Source organism: Protopterus annectens, chromosome 14.part0 (genome assembly GCF_019279795.1).
Source record: "Protopterus annectens isolate FY-2018-M chromosome 14.part0, PAN1.0, whole genome shotgun sequence".
Classification (NCBI taxonomy): Eukaryota; Metazoa; Chordata; order Ceratodontiformes; family Protopteridae; genus Protopterus; species Protopterus annectens.
Window position 1 is genome coordinate 835,837,876 of NC_056748.1, and position 17,812 is coordinate 835,855,687.

The 17,812-nt window shown below is 38.0% G+C and overlaps 1 protein-coding gene across 1 annotated transcript in view; it reads left to right on the plus strand.

Annotated features, from left to right (window-relative positions):
* The window catches only part of OPN4 (opsin 4), a 531,222-nt gene that overhangs the window by 431,442 nt on the left and 81,968 nt on the right, over window positions 1-17,812 (plus strand). The window lies entirely within an intron of this gene.

Consider the following 17,812-nt stretch of genomic DNA (forward strand, 5'->3'; position numbering starts at 1 on the left):
GGAGGAGAGAGCAGGGCAGGAAGATGGTTTGTATAACAAGGAGTGTAGGATTTGAAATTGCGATAGAAGGAGCTGTTGAGGGAGTTCAAGCCATTGGAGAGAGTTGAGTGCAAAGCAATAGTGTGAGTTATAAGGACAGTTAGTGACAAATCTTACTATTTTGTGGTGTGCTTGTTGAAGTTTTGCCAGGGTTGTGGACTGAATGTTAGTTAGAACTGGGGTGGCATAGAGAAGGGAGGGGAGGAGAAGAGCCTGTGCCAGGGAGAGTCTAGCATTAGAAGTTAAAAATTTTCTGTTGCAATAAACCAAGCCCAGTTTTTGCTGATTTTATTTTTTTAATGCTTTGGAGGATATGTAAGTTAAATTTAAGTTCATCATCAATGATTGCACCTAGGAGCTTTGTGTGGAAATTGTTTGCAGGATGTATGAAGCTCATTACTGAAGATGCTGAACAGGAGGGGACCCAAGATGGAACATTGGAGTACACTGGATGTGACTGGAAGGTAGGGTGAGAGCAGGAGGAGAGCCATTGGACAGATTGTTGCCTATGAGAGAGGTAGCTAGAAAAAAAGGCTAGGGTGGTAGCAGATAGATTGAGGTTAGCAAGTTTAGATAGATGTATAAGGTGTGAGACAGTGTCAAAAGCTTTGGAGAGGTGAAGGAAAAGACAGGATATGAGTTGGTTGTTATCACGGGCTTCAGCAACAGTATGTGTAAATGACAGGAGGGCAGTAGCTGTGCTCTGGTCAGGCGGGAAGCCATGTTGAGTGGGTATAAGAAGGTTTTCCTCGAGGAGATAGTTTAGAAGCTGTGTATGAATAATTTTTTTGAGTATTTTAGAGAGGGGAGAGGATGGCAATTATTCTAAAGTTAGATGGGTCAGTTGAGTTCCCCCTTTATGCAGGGGGATAGTGAAGAAAAATTTCCAAGTGACTGGCACTGTTGCTTCCTGAATAGATCTATTGATTAACAGGAATACTGGATAGGCTATGGATTCAGCAGCTAGTTTGAGGAAGGCAGATGGAAGATTGTCAGAGGGAGAGCAGGTTTTAAGCTTCAGTAGAAGTGATTTAATGTAGGAAGCAGGAATAGGTTGAAAGGTGAAAAGATTATTGTTAAGAGGGTTTGGAGGGGTAGAGGGCATATTTGTGTTGGAGTTAGAAGGTATAAGTTTTCAGACTGTGTCAATAAGTGTCTATTGAGGAGGGTAGCAGGTTCTAGAGGGGTGTTATTTGGGAAAGGAGAAAGATTGGAAGGGCAACCCGACTGGAGAATTTTATTTAGGATAGTCCAGAATTTAAGTGAATTGGATTTGCTATTATTTTGGGGAGAGTTATAGTATGATTTTTTTGTCTTTGATGGTTTGCTTTTTGACAAGGTTCCGAAGTTCTTTGTAGTTTTGTAACAGGGGAGGTTTATTGGTTTTAGTCCAGGCTTTCCAAGCACTATCACGTTTATGCATGAGGGATCTAGTTTCCTTAGATAGCCAGGGAATAAAATTGGATTTGATTCTAATTCTCCTGGAAGGGGCAAGGGAGTTAAGGGTGTCTAGGAAAATTTGATTAAATTTAAGCACTGCTTCACTGAGAAGGATCTGCTTGAGGATGGACCAATCTATAGTAGACAGAATTGAATTAATTAGGTGGTATCACATTTGGAGAGTTTACGACAGTCTCTATATGAGTGAGGTTTGGGTAGTTGGGCAGAGTGTTGTAGGATGGAGGTAGGATCCCCTCCCAAATAAAATCATTTGATGTTTTATTAATTACTATCCACAGTTTCTCCTCTGGTTGATAAAAATATGTCTGAATTGTGTATTAAAATAAGGGGACTAAAAACATTTTTACTGCTTGTATCTTGCTATCCATATTCATAGGCAAGAGCTTCCAGTTTCTCAGTTTTTTTATTATCTTTTTAGTCTCTTCCCATATATCCTTAGCTATAGTAACTGAATCCTTTTTAATCCATACTCCTAAATACTTCATTTTATCATGTCCCCTTAAGTATGGATATTCCTGAACCAATGCATGTGTGAGTACACAGTTTATAGCTATAGCCTTTTTTTGTCATTCATTTTATATCCTGAAAAAAACATGAAGTAAAAAAATAATATCATCTGAAAATAAAGCCAACTTTTCTTGAACACCATATCAATTTTATCCTTGAATTTCTGAGTCCCTTATTTTCTTTGCCAATGGTTCTAAATATAATGTAAATAACAAAGGGGAAAAAGGATACTCCTCCCTGCTTCTTCTGTTCGGACAAAACTTATCAAATAGGAATGCCCCCGGTTTGATTTTTGTCTCTGATCCATCATTTATCCTTTTAATTAACCTTATTAGATCTGATAACATTTTTTTTGTTCCTTGCCAGCAGCTGTTCTACAAGAACTATTTTTTTTTTACTAAAGTGGCAAAAGTTATTCTGCATATCTTTTAAAAAAGGCCATTTTAATGTTTTGATTTATATAACACTACACTAGAACTGGCATTCCTGATGCATTTACCTTGAAGTGAAAAATTTATAATACAGTATGAAAAAAATCTGCTAAAGGCTACAATAGTTTAACACTGGATTACTAATTTCAGTTCTTCAAAAGCAGGTGTTGAGTGATTTCTGATACAGGTAAATCACCACAGGTTCATAGGGTAATACTAGGTAATCAGTCTGCAGATTATTACATACCTAGGCAATAACCAGACAATTACCAAAGGTGAGAATCAAATCCTGCTCTTTGTGTTTGTGAGGTAAATACCTTAAACATTATGCTAACTCCCAAACAAGAGGTGTGGGGGGAGACGTCCCCACATGGGAGTGTAAAGTGACTCGCCTTCCTAATTGTTAAAAGTTTATATTGTAAAAAATATTTTTGTGGTGTGTCTTTGTGACATATTATATCTACAATGCACTGTTTACAGTACAGTGATATATGATGTAGTAAGCCACAGTATAAACAAGCATAACCAGACTTTTCATCCTATCAGTGTTTTTAGTTCAGCTAGCCATCCTGAGAAGTGCTAGGTGCACCTCCATCTGGCCTGTCACTTTCTCTCTATCCAGTAGTTTTTCTAAACGTTTCTCTGCAGCATATTATTTAATAATGTGCTGGACTGTTACTGTGGCCTTTCATCATAGCAACAGAATACTTACCCTCTTCCAGTAAGAACAGTGACAACCCATCAGTATTAAAACAGCTCAGGTGTAACATTTATACAGCATAGCCCAAATAATTTATGTGTAGATCTTTCTCCATTACAATTATCCACTCAAGCTGGTGTGCTAACTGTAGTTGTTTTTTTTTAAACTTGAAAAATAAGGCTGCAAGGGAATCAGATGATTAGACAGTAAAACATTAAAATCTCCATGCCAGAAAGCACCAAATACTGTGGTCAGACTTTCTCAATCTGTGTTAAATATGGAAGGAAAAGAAAATAAATTATATAATCTCAGAGCACACACTGTTTTTGAGATATGCCAGTCTGCTCATCACTTTCTTGGGTGATACAGTCACTGTAGACTGTTTCAAAAATATGGTTATAATATGCAATGGCATGTGCCTAGCACAAGTGGAAAATGTGAAATTAAAAAGTTTTCGGAAGAGAACAATACCTCCCCGAGTTGTATCTGTCATTTGGAAAGGTAATCGATATTCCTTGAATTCTTTGTTCTTATAAGACTATGTATAGTAATGAAATTGGTGATTTGTCTAACTTCTTTCAGTAATGCAAGCTATCCCCACTTAAAGTTTGAGCATCTTGGTCTGTTTCTTGGCATCTGTGTAGACTTTTTTCTTTCTGGAGACAAATCCTCTTTGTGAATGGATTGGGATAGTGAAGGTAACTTATTAGGGATCATGTCAGTCTGTCAAAAAGGCAATTTCAGTGAATACAAAGAAACTAAAGTCAGTTTGCCAAAACCGTCTTCAATGAAAGTAGAGATTGCCTTCTTCTCCACTGTTGTGTGACCACATAGTAGGTATATATAATTTTGGGGGGTATGGGGAGTGCAGGGGGGGGGGGCTTGCCCTAGCAAAAAATTGTTTCAATGAATGCTGAAGGCAGTTTCAGTGAACTGGTTTAAATTTATTTGCATTCATTGAAACTGCCTTTGATGGATTGACATGAATCCCCTTATTATTATCTGTGTTACTAAGCATAAAGCTTACCTTGGAGACTCTAGTTGTTGGATGGATTGAGCTTTTATTTACCTGCACCACCCTGCATACTGATTGTTTCCAGAAAGTAGCTTTGTAAGTTTACAGTTCTGACTGCATTGTCTTTGTCAGTAATGAATCATCTTACAATTACACTAGTCTGTGGTCACTGTGGAGTTAGCTATCTGGGATGAATGGTTAAGTAACAGAAAAACTGCCCCAAAATGAATGAATTTGAAAGATGTTTCTCTGCTGGATCAGGCACACTTAGGAATACCATACACTGACATAACGTTATGCACTCCTAGCTGTTTACTCCCCTGATATTCTCTGCCTCACTGAAACCTGGTTAAAACCAACAACTAAAGACAATGAAGTAACACCTCCACAGGACAACATTCTTAGATTGAATCGGACCTCAAAGAAGGGTGGCAGGGTAGCTGTGCTATACAAATCCACCTTAACAGTAACTAATGACACCCAACAACCAACCCAGTTTAGCAATGCAGAAATTCTCATCACCAAATTACAAATAAATAAAAATAAGTGTAGCTACATTGTCTGCATTTATATACTACCTGGTAAAAATGTCAATATTCTGGAAAGCATCCTACACTGGCTATCTTGCAACTATGCCCAGGAACCCATAGTCTTAGGTGACTAACACTGATTGGAACACCTGTTCCTCTGAATCTCCCACTACCCACATAAACCTTCATGGGTTTAGACAAACCATTTCTACCCCCACTAGGTTCAATAAAAACAAAGCCAAATAAAGTATCCTAGATTGGATACTTATCAATGGCCACCCTCAAATATACAAGCCAGGGATACTACCTGATGATCTAAGTGATCACTGCCTTACCTATATTATTAGGCTTAAAGCTGACATACCCCATCAGACCACATATAAATCAATAAGAAACGTCAGGAACTTTAACCTTGACAACTTCCAAAAAGAACTCAAATCTCTGTTCTGAAACAACTCCCATTACAAGAGGCAGTGGATTACTTCAACACTGAATTCCTGGCTATCCTTAATTTACACGCTCCTACCCGCACCATCCGAGCCAAGACAGAAGTTGCACCGTGGCTATCTAAAGACGCAAAATCCAAAATTATACAAAGAAATAAGGCCTGGGCCATGTGACATGTTACTAAAGTCCCACTGGATCAAGTCAGATATCGACAATTAAGGAACGAGACTAAAAAAATCTGTCATTCTAGACAAAAAAAAATATTACTCACTCCTGCAACAGAAATACCAACAAAAACCTCAAAAGTTTTGGGCTGGAATAAACAGCCTTCTCCATACAACCACTCCTACCCCATCAGCTGCCCTTGACAAATCTCCTGTAGAAATCGTTAACACCTTCAATACCTTCTTTACTGAAACTATCCAGTCTCTAGCTATCCATCTCACTCCCGTGTACTCAAACTCCAGTGCTGTTACACTTAGCTCTGACCCACTCAATGCTCAACTCTCCTTTAGATTTCAACCCGTACCTACTCCCCTAATCTGGGTCCTAATTAAAAAACTAAAACCTACTATGTGAGCTGCCGACCTCCTCGCTGCTGAATATCTGCAAAAAGTTGTGGATGCCATAGCGCTCCCCATTTCTATCCTGTTTAATAGATCCATTTCCGAGGGAACCATCCCATCAATATGGAAAATTTCACATGTAATACCTCTCCATAAAGCAGGTAGTTCCATAGAGCCAACCAACTTCAGACCTATAGCCATTCTGTCACCGCTAGCTAAAATCATGGAAAAATGTGTCCATAAACAACTTATGCACTGTCTTATTCAAAACAAACTGCTCGCTGATTCTCAGCACAGCTTTAGGCCATTCCACAGTACCACCACCGTTCTATCTTTTTCTAATGTCATCATTCTTAATCGTAATAACAACAAACTATCCTCTGCACTCTTTCTAGATCTTTCAAAGACCTTTGACATGGTCAATCATCAGCTACTGCTCAGTACCCTGGAATCCATCATTTTAGACCATCATGTGCTACAATGGTTTTAGTCCTACCTATTCAGTAGACAGCAGGCTGTCATGTGGCAGAATAAGCTGTCACCCCATCTGCCTATAACCCTAGGAGTCCCACAGGGCTCCATAGTAGGTCTCCTTCTTTTCTCAATCTTTATTAATGATCTTCACACAACCATCCCAAAAGCAACTTGCATCTAATATGTGGATGACTCAATACTGATATGTTCTGCCTCCTCTTCAACACACCTACTGTCCCTAATCCAGAATACTTTCAACACCGTAGAAAACTGGCTAGCTAATCGCCGGTTGCTCCTAAATCCTAACAAAACCAAACTGCTGCTTTTCTCCCCGACCTGTAGGTGCTCTCCTCCATTCTTCACCATTAAATCTAACAGTGACATCATTATCTCCACAGATGACCACACTAAGCTTAGAGGTGTATTAATAGACAACAACCTTAAATTTGATACGCATGTTAACCCTACTATTAAGTCCATTAACAAAAAACTTGGCTCCCTGTACAAGCTCAAACCTTTCCTCACCCATCTTGCTAGGGCAGCCATCTTCTCTCTACCCTTATGTATGCCTCCCCTGAACTCACCAACCTGTCCAAAACCAATCTCAGCAAATTATCCTGCTATTACAACCACATAGCGAGATTCACTACTGGCATGGCATATAGGACTCATCACTGTCACAACCTAAAGGCTCTAGCATGGCTAGAATTTACTACCCTTCTGCAGTTCAACCAGCTTATAGTAGCGCACAAAGTCCTCCACCTACCTGAAAACACCCCTGCCCTTAAAAACATTATCAGCCCCCATAGTGCATGAATGCAGATTCTTGAAGGAGGTGGTTACATGCTATTTTCTTTTGCAGACTACTCAAATAAATTACAACCAAGAATACTTGTCCCAGTGGAAAAGATACTAACCTTCTGTGTAACCAGTTAGCTTTTGTATATATGCTACAGGTCTCATCTCATGTTAAACTGGCATACTGCTACTGTTCCCACCCTCATAATGTATATTGAAAACTGAAAATGCACACTACTTATGTGACTGAAAACATTTTACTACCATTCCTGGCAAAATAAAATAATGATTTCCATTTAATTCAACTAATTTCATGAGATTAGTCTGGATTTATACCAGCCTAGTAAAAGTAGGTTAACATTAAAAAATGTGTATTCTGTAAGATAAGGCAACCTGACGGTAACCATTTGAAATGTTGGAATCTAATAGAGCGAATCCTGAAACATGGAAACTGAATGACCAAAATACAGACTTACATATACTCAGTCCAAGATGGCCATTTCTTGAAATATTCCCCTTTCTTTGAGGTATGGTGATCTTGGCATTGGTATATATAGTTTCGGGGGGTGTGGGGACTTCAGAGTACTTGCCCCTCTGCAAAAAAAGAAGTTTAAAGGAAAAGAGCAATCTTTGAGATCTGCATTGTACTGGGTTTTCTGTCTTTTTTCCACTTGTTAGCACTCTACTACCTTGATAAATGATTTAAACTCAATAAATTCTACCCATCTCCAAACCCCCAGAGGACAGATAACTTTCTACTCCATACACCTAAGAAGCATAGTCAACAAGGTCCATGAATTCCATGCCTGGATAACTAACTACTCACCAGACATTGATACATTAACTGAAACTTGGCTTAAACCTCATAACTTGGACAGGGATCTCATTCCTCCTGGCTACAACATACTCAGGCTTGATAGGCAAAAGAAAAAGAGTGGTGGAGTAGCTATTCTTTACTCCAACCACCTTACTCTAGTGAGTCCAGAAAAAACTACTCCCTCCTTCCCCTCTGCTGAGCTGCAACTAGCCAACCTTAAACTCAATAATTTCACTACCATTACCATTGTAGCAAATTATATCCCCCAGGAGACAATATAACCATACTAGAAAACATCCTATCCCACCTCGCACACAATATCCAAAATGAAACCATCTTGATGGGTGATGTAAATATTTATTGGCTTACACTCCAAGCTCCAAACTCAACCTCCTTTATTAACTTACATGGATTTGAGCAACGAATCACCTCCCCTACTCATATCAACAAATCACACCTCCCAAGCTCCCTCCTTGACTGGATTCTGGTTTCCCACCCCAAAAACTACCATAACCCCCAGTTCCTTCCTAATGACCTAAGTGACCACTGTCCTGTAACAGTAATCAGACATACTCAACACTCCCCTAAGCCCCACAAGTATATTACCACCCGTAAACTATCAGCCTTCTGCCTTGATTCCTTCATTCACCAACTCTCAGGAATTAGCTGGTTTCACCTTACTACTCTCCTCTTAGATGATGCTGTCCATGCATTCAACTCTACCTTTCTTAACATCCTTGACTTCCAAGCCCCTCTCCGCGTAGTCAGAATTAAACCCAAAATTGCTCCCTGGCTTACTAAAACTACTCATGCCCTCATGAAAACTAGGGATAGAATATGGAAACTCTGGCTAACATCCCGGACCCCCTCTCTACTACAGACCTACAAACAACTTAGAAACCAAGCCAAAAAACTCATCAACAATGATAAAAAGAAATTTTACACTAACCCTCCTAATACCCTTAAATTCAACCTTAAAAAGTTTTGGAACTCAATCAACCACATACTACACCCTGGAAACCCATCCTCTCCAAACCCATGCCCAAACAAAACACCTGAGGAAACAGCTATCATCTTTAATCATCACTTCATTGAATGAATAGCCTCTCTAGTAAATTCACTCCCAATAAGAAACAGCTCCTAAAAATCCTCTCATTCCTCCTCACTTCCTAAAACCCAAGAGACTTTCTCCCTCAAAACAGTGCCAACTTCTTACATTAACTCCCTTCTATCTAAACTTAAACCTTGGTCCCCTTCACTTGACAAGCTTCCTTCCTACTTATTACAAATTATGCAGAACCACTGGCCTACCCAGTATCTATCCTAGTTAATTGCTCTATCTCTGAATCCTATGTCCCTTCCATATGGAAAACTTTCTATACCTTATCTATTCACAAAGGTGGAAACTCCTCTGATATAACAAACTTTAGACCAATTGCTATGCTATCTCCTCTCTCCAAAATATTAGAAAAATGTATCCATAACCAGGTTATACAATACTTACTTCAGGAAAACTTACTAACTCATACTCAGCATGGCTTCTGTCCCAAACACAGTACCACAACCGCACTAACATAATTTATAAACACTGTATCACTTGTCTGTGAAAATTGAAACCACCAAAGGAGCAGAAAACAAACTAGTGAAAAAAGCTTGTAACGAGGAAGAAACCCACAGCACTGAATTCCTATTCACGATTCTCCAAAAGTAGTGAAATTGGTCCTCCTCTGATAGTATTGGGAATATGATCTATGCCCATAAATAGGAAACTATCTCCTGAATAATTACTAACATGCTTGGCTAATGCATTTTCTCTTTTGTTATTCCGAATGGCATAACAATGCTGGTAAATGAGTTCTTTGAATTTCCTATCGGTCTTTCCGACATAGAAAGCGGGGCAACAAACACAAAAAGCCAAGTAAACAATGGATTTGGTGTCGCAAGTAATCTTAAATCTAATGTCATATTTCCTTTGTCCAGTAATAAAAGAACTACCTGCCTTTATAGTATTGCACCAATTACATAGTCCACATGGGAAAGAGCCCCTAACCCTATTAAAAGTTTTGTTGGGGAAACCTCTCTGTAGTAGTTCTTTGATATTACTACCTCTTTTGTAGACTATCCGTGGTTTTGTTCCAAGTTTTTCCACTAAGGAACTATTGGAAATGAAATGCCAATTCTTCGAAATGATTGCTGCAATTGAGCTGGAATTTAATTGATTGACCTAAAATGTTACGTGAGAAAACTAAATTTGAGCCTGTTGTTCAATGACTCAACAAACTATTCTATTAACAGCTTTAAACTCCCTAGCATCTTCAAACCACCCATACATGTCGTGTTGCGCATGTTTGAAAGTTCATGTGAACTTGACATCAGATACATTGATAAAGATAATTTTCCAGCAGGTAATAAATTCAATGTAACTAAAGAGCAGTTAGATGCTCTTAATAGACTGCGTGACTCTTCAGTCAGAGTTAATAAACCCGATAAGGGGGTGGGTTGGTCATTTTTGAACAAACAGAATATGTTGAAAGAATGCTTTCAGTTCTTAATTCTTCAGCTTATGAAGTCTCCTCACGTAACGAAATGAATACTTGTGTTAATAGAACAAGAAGTTATTACAGGGACCTTTTTATTGAAGGGAGAATCGATTCTGATTTATTGAATTACATTGACATCATTCACCCAAAGGTCCCTGTTATGTTTGGGATACCGAAGGTTCATAAAAACTTCCACGATCCACCTATGAGAGCACTTATTGATGGGAGGTCTTCGATCTCTTACCCTAGTGCTAAATACATTGATTCTGTACTTTCGAAATATTTGAAGTTGATCCCAAGCATTTGCAAGGATTCTTGGTCCTTTCTATCAAATGTAAACAATATTAGATGGGAGGATACTTTTAATTTCCTCACGATCGACGTCGTTGACTTGTATACCTCCATTCCACACGAAGAAGCTATAGAGTGGGTGGGGTTATTCCTAGCCGAATTGGAGGCACCTAGAGCAGAAATAGATAATATCACTGAACTATTAGACATTGTCTTGTCATCTAACTTCTTCACTTTTGAAAATGAAATTTACATCCAAAAACAAGGGGTTGCTATGGGGTCCCCTTGTGGGGCCAGTGTAGCTAACATTTTCATGGCCCACTGGGAAAAACATTTTGTTTTTAGTCACCCAGTGTGGAAAGAGAAAATTGGCTTCTACACTTGGTTCCTTGATGACGTGTTCATTCTTACTAGAGGCGACTGTACTGTGGCACAATCTTTTGTAGATTTTCTTAATGGAACAACTTCCTTTTTGAAATTTACGTACAAATTTGCTATGGATGAGATTGACTATTTAGATGTCCGACTGAAAAAAGACCTGTCCACTGGTAGACTCACGTCCACCATTTTTAGGAAAGACACTTATGTCAACTCTTTCCTACACCACTAGCTCTCATCCTTTCAAATTGAAGAGAGCTATTGTGAAAGGCAAATTAGTGAGAGCAGTGAGAATGTGTAGTGATCTTGCTGACTTTACATTAGAATGTGCTTTTCTAAAAGAATTGTTCCTTAATAGAGGATATCCGCAAATTTTAATTGATGAATTAATCAGTGAGATTGAAACCAAAAGAACAATTGGTTTCTTTAAACCTTTGCTTGACAGAGAACTTAATGTTCCCTCTAATTTGTTGGAACTCGCTGATACTTCTATTTCAGTTCCTCTTGATGTTTCCATTATTACTACTAGGGAAACAGATGTGCCACTTTACCCCAACAGTTTTGTTACTACATTTAATTTAAATTCCAGCTCAATTGCAGCAATCATTTCGAAGAATTGGCATTTCATTTCCAATAGTTCCTTAGTGGAAAAACTTGGAACAAAACCACGGATAGTCTACAAAAGAGGTAGTAATATCAAAGAACTACTACAGAGAGGTTTCCCCAACAAAACTTTTAATAGGGTTAGGGGCTCTTTCCCATGTGGACTATGTAATTGGTGCAATACTATAAAGGCAGGTAGTTCTTTTATTATTGGACAAAGGAAATATGACATTAGATTTAAGATTACTTGCGACACCAAATCCATTGTTTACTTTGCTTTTTGTGTTTGTTGCCCCGCTTTCTATGTCGGAAAGACCGATAGGAAATTCAAAGAACGCATTTACCAGCATTGTTATGCCATTCGAAATAACAAAAGCGAAAATGCATTAGCCAAGCATGTTAGTAATTATTCAGGACATAGTTTCCTATTTATGGGCATAGAGCATATTCCCAATACTATCAGAGGAGGACCAATTTCACTACTTTTGGAGAATCGTGAATAGGAATTCAGTGCTGTGGGTTTCTTCCTCGTTACAAGCTTTTTTCACTAGTTTGTCCGTGAAAATAATAAACTAGTCTCTACCCTGTTCCTGAATCTCTCCAAAGCCTTTGACACTGTCTCCCATCCACTTCTCCTCTCCAAACTAACAAGCCCTAATTTCTCTGCCCAGACCTTATCTTGGTTCACAAGCTACCTCACGCACCATCAACAATCAGTTAAATTGCTCTCTGCACAATCCCCCCTTCTCTCAGTGGAGATGGGTGTCCCCCAAGGATCCATCCTCTGGCCTTTACTCTTTAATATATTTATCAACCAATTACACTCCTCATGCCCCCACTCATCACTTGTGCAGTATGCTGATGAGTCCACTGTCATCACAACTGCTGACAACCCATCCAACCTTCACTCTTCAACTCAAGCAACATTAAACTTTATAGAGGCATGGTTCAGTGATGATAAATCAATTCTCAATCCAAAGAAAACTAAGCTTCTTGTCTTTCTCCCCAAGAACCTCTCTAACCTCAAATCTACTTTCACCATCCAATCCTGTAACAAGACAATCATCTCAGTAGAACCCAGTTCAAAGCTACTGGGTGTCACCATAGACGATCAGCTTAAATTTGATATTCACATTACTAATTGCGTAAAAAAGACATATCAGAAACTCGGACATCTGTACCGAAACAAGAAATTCCTTACTAATAGGGCCAAAATAACTCTCTCTCATGCTTTTCTTCTTCCCACCCGACTATACAGCTGCCAAATATTCACAAATCTAAACTCTACACTCCTCACCAAACTAGAAACCACCTACAACAAGGTTGCTACATTTTCAGCAAATCAAACCTATAAGACATACCATTGCTTATCTCTTAAGCAACTAGAATGGATAGAATTCACCCATCTTCTCAAACTACACCATCTTCAGCTGGTCCACTCCATACTAAATGTGCCATCCTTTTGCCCTAGCCTAACATCCCTCTTAACCAAGTACTCTCCTGCTAGATCCCTTCGTAGCTCTGACCAAACTTGCTCCAGATTTCTAAATCTAAAAACAAAATGGGCCACTTGCTCTACAGTTACAACCGTGCAGCTTATAGGAATAAACTCCCCCTCTAAATCAGGTCACTAAATCACCCTAAACAATTCAAAGCCGCCACTCGTGAATATTTTAAGAAAAACTGGACTTGCCACTGCACTCATCCACCATGACCTGTCTTCTTCCTTATGGCCTAAGTTCTATCTCTCCCTATAAGTCCATCTGTCTCTCTACAATCACCTCTTGACCTTACAAGTATGCATAAATGTCTTGTAATTTCCAGTCATGTAATTGCCTGTTTGCTTGAGTAAGTAAAATTCTTTAAAATGTATGTTTACTTAAATGTTATTACCTAATCATGGTAAGCTAACATATTGTATCTTACTGTGGAGCTTTTCTCCCCGGATCTCTGCTGAAAATGAGCCACTAGCTCAGTCAGACCAACCCGGTCAACAAATGTAAAATAAATAAAAATAAATAAATAAATACTAGGAATCCCAACAAGACACCATCCTCCTTTCCCATGATCATTCTGAACCTTGAGTAAAGTATACGTTAGAGTAAGCAGGATCTCTCTCAAAACTCTCTCAGTTTATTTTTTCTGTTACAGTAATAAAAATGCGAATATCAAACAATTAATTACTTTTGCATTAAATCAGCAGAAGAATATCCTAAACCTGTGAATAATACATCCACCAATGTTTTTCTGCTTGACTAGAGCTAAAAGATGGTATTTTTCCTATTTTTACTTCTTTCAGTCCTTTACTAGCACAGCTTGCAGAGTTTATTACACATGCAGCAAATGGAGAAATACCCCAGCAGGTTTGCAGCATAAACTTTTACAGATGATATTTTAAAATGTTATCAAAGATTCATCGCAGTCTTCTATAACTTAAGGACAATTTACTAAAATGTCCTTAATGGTACAAAAATGCAGTTATGTCAATATGAATTAATTTCCCTCAAAACAAATCAGCAAGCCATATCCAAGTAGTGAAAACATGAGTAGCTTTGGATACTTTATTATACTCAAGTATTCTAACACTAATGAAACTTAATAATACTTATGAAATAGCTATCCATTAGACTAGGAAAGAACAACAGATAATCCTTGATCTAAGTAACCCACAAAAATTTAGGTCATACTGCCATAAATTCTCTGCCCACAATATGTGTGTGTGTGTGTGTGTGTGTGTGTGTGTGTGTGTGTGTGTGTGTGTGTATATATATATATATATATATATATATATATATATATGTATGTATATATATATATATATATATATATATATATATATATATATATACACACACACACATCTATTTATCTATAGATAGACACACACACACACACACACACACACACACACACACACACACACACACACACACACACACACACACACACACACACACACACACACACACACACACACACACACACACACACACACACACACATATCTAGGAGTACATTGAGTAGTAGACAACAAAACTGGATTCTTTATGTCAATATCATTGATTTCCCATTTGAAGTGCCATGTTTGTAAAGGTGATATAACACAGTTGAAGGTGTAACAGTAGCACCAGGTACAAGAATGAGCACCAGCACACCAACCACGTCCACAAAATGTATAAATTCACTTTTTAATAGTATAAGTGCTTTTATTTTACCATCCATAAAACTTCATCAGATACATATCATTTACCCATCTCCTTCTTTCAGTAGTCTGTAAAAATCATGTGACCCTCAAAACAAATGTCATATGATCATTCCTTCTTATTCACAAAATATATATGCACATATATATGCAAACTCAATGTTAAAAAAAATGGCATCGTAATATAAAAACCAGTATATTCAAATGTACACATCCATGTAATTTAACGTTTACTTTTTAATTTTAGTAAACAACCTAAACAAATACCGTTAAAAATCAGATTTCCATTACACCAAATCCAACACAATTTTATGGCTTTGCAACTGTTATGAAACAAAACCTTTCCCTATCTAACCAGGGCTTTTAGTTTCAAAATGGGGGCTATACTAATACCCTCATTCAGTCCCAGATATCTATATGGCTCTAGCCTTAACTGCCAAATTTTCTAACACACCAAATTAAGAAAAATGGTCATTATGTCGTTCCAAATGTCTATACAAGGCATTCGTTGTTTTTCCCTTTTTTTTATATCATACAAATGTTCATAAATGCGGTTTTGGAGCTTGCATTCCGTTTTGCCTATATAAAAGGCCTCAAATAACTGGCAACAAGCTCCGTAAATCACCCCAACAGTGTTACAGTTGTATTTGCCTTGCAAGATAAAATCCCTGTTCTTAATATTAATCCTATCACCCTCCAATATTAGACATCCTTGGATGTAAAACCAAAGCTGTGTGTCTCGTCTCTAGTATATTTTTTATATTTTGTACCCTTTTGTAAATTATAGTGGGACTTTCTTCCAGTATATCCAAGGTACTACTATTCTCCCTCAAGAAATTCCAGTTTTCATTTAAAATCCATTTAATTTTTGGGCTCTCTATACTGAAGGGCGTAACCATAGCTATAGAATATTTATTATTATTATTATTATTATTATTATTATTATGGTCATCCTTTACATTCAATATTGTATTACTCATTCCTTTATCTGGCTGTACTATAGGGTTAAAATGCCCTGACTGCCTCTTCACTGAAACCTCTTCTGTAAGTTATTCAATCATGGCCAGGAAGTAACGTCTTTTGGAAAATATTCCCATTACAGTATCACATTCTTTTACAGAGTCCCGATCCAATGAGCTCATACACGCCGCCCTCACCAGTTGCCCCTTTACTACAGCTCGTTTCTGCTTGTAAGGATGGGAACTGCAGAAATGCAATAACATGTTTGAACATGTAGGTTTCCTAAACATACTCACACAGTGTACTATCCTTTTCTGTCAAAACATCCAAGTACGCCATCCTTTCCATGTGATAGGAATGTGTGAATGCCAAAAATGCGTACTATGGTTAATATAATCCATAACATTTAGTAATTCTGCTTCCCCCTCCCTCCATATCAAAAAAATATCATCCAAATAATGTAGATATAATTTCATACATTCCCTGTAAGGATGAGAGAGGATATATAGGAACTCCCATTAAAGCATGACAATAATGGTCAGCAAGGAACCCAAAGGGGATCCCATCGCCACCCCTTCTTTTTGTCTGTATATCCTACCTTAAAAAAATGAAATTATTTTTCAAAATAATTTCCAATAATTCCATACAATTATTGACACACACCTGATCTACATCCCTTCTCCCCAAATACTCTTGCATTCATTCCAGCCCTATTGAATGTGGTATAAACGTGCATAGATCATGGACATCAACTGTAACCAACAAATCTGTATCAAAATATAAAATATCATTAATTTTGTTTAAAAAGTCCCACGAATCCTTACACAGATGTTGTTCATCCTTTAATAGATGTTTTAGTTTGAGGTCCACAAACTGGGCACATGACACCATTATGGATCCCCGCCCATCCACTATAGGTCTCATAGGAGGTTTTTGTATAGATTTGTGGATTTTAGGGACCCCAAAAATAATCAAAACCTGAGGGGCTACCATGTTTAAATATTTATACTCATCCAAGGTTATACACCTTTCAATAAAACTATCCCTCAACTGGTCGTTAACTCTATGGTGGGAGGAATTTAACTCAGATATACTCAATTGCTCATACGTGTTACCCTCCAGTATGTGGAAAATAGATTCCTTGTAATCAGTTTGCATCATGAGAATACCCCCCACCCATGTCCAGCTTCACAGCTCTTAAATCATTATTTTTATAAGTGTAATAACTTCTTCTCTCCGTACATTCACATCAGCTCTATTTACATTCCTGCCCAGCACCGCCTGTAAATCCAGCTCACAAAGTTTTTCAAAAAACCCCAACAGGGGACACAAGGGAGGATTATACAAACTAGAGGTCCTAAGGCTGTGCATATTAGTTTGTTTCATTAAATAAAATACTAAAATTTTGCTTACGCACATACAACTTTAAATCCAATAACACATTGAACAGACTTGCTGGCACAAAATTCATACTTCGTGCAAAGATATCAGCAACATTAGGACCAAGTTCCATGTCCGTGTAATTAAACAATTTAAAGTCACCTTTGGTGTTATAAACAATCGTGACCACATGTTCGTTATGCTGTTTATTGTTTGTTATGATCTCATTATTTTCCTCTCCAACCAGCCAAGCAGAAATATCCAGGTTCACCTCCTCCATCTCATTGTGCCCAAATAGGGTGGAGCATTGGCCTGGTAGATAGTCCTCTAATTGGTCCTGTTGAATCTCCACCCATTGTTGTAACTGGATTGGTAGTTGTTCTGTAAATTCTTGATATGTTCTGACCGCCTCAGTGGGGGAAAATCCTGCCCCTCCTCTAAATCTTCTTGCTCATTGGCTAGGTCTCAGTTCTGTTCAGCCACTCCTCTTCCATTCATTACTGGTTGCTGTGGTTACCATTCACTGTTGTAGCTGGTACAGAATCATTGCCAAAATCCCATCTACCCCAAACCTGTGCTTTTGGTAGAGGGGGATAGGCATAACCATTTTCATAATCGCTTCTATCCCGTTCAGATTTCTTCAATTTATAATTTTTGAACAGGTTATGCTTTG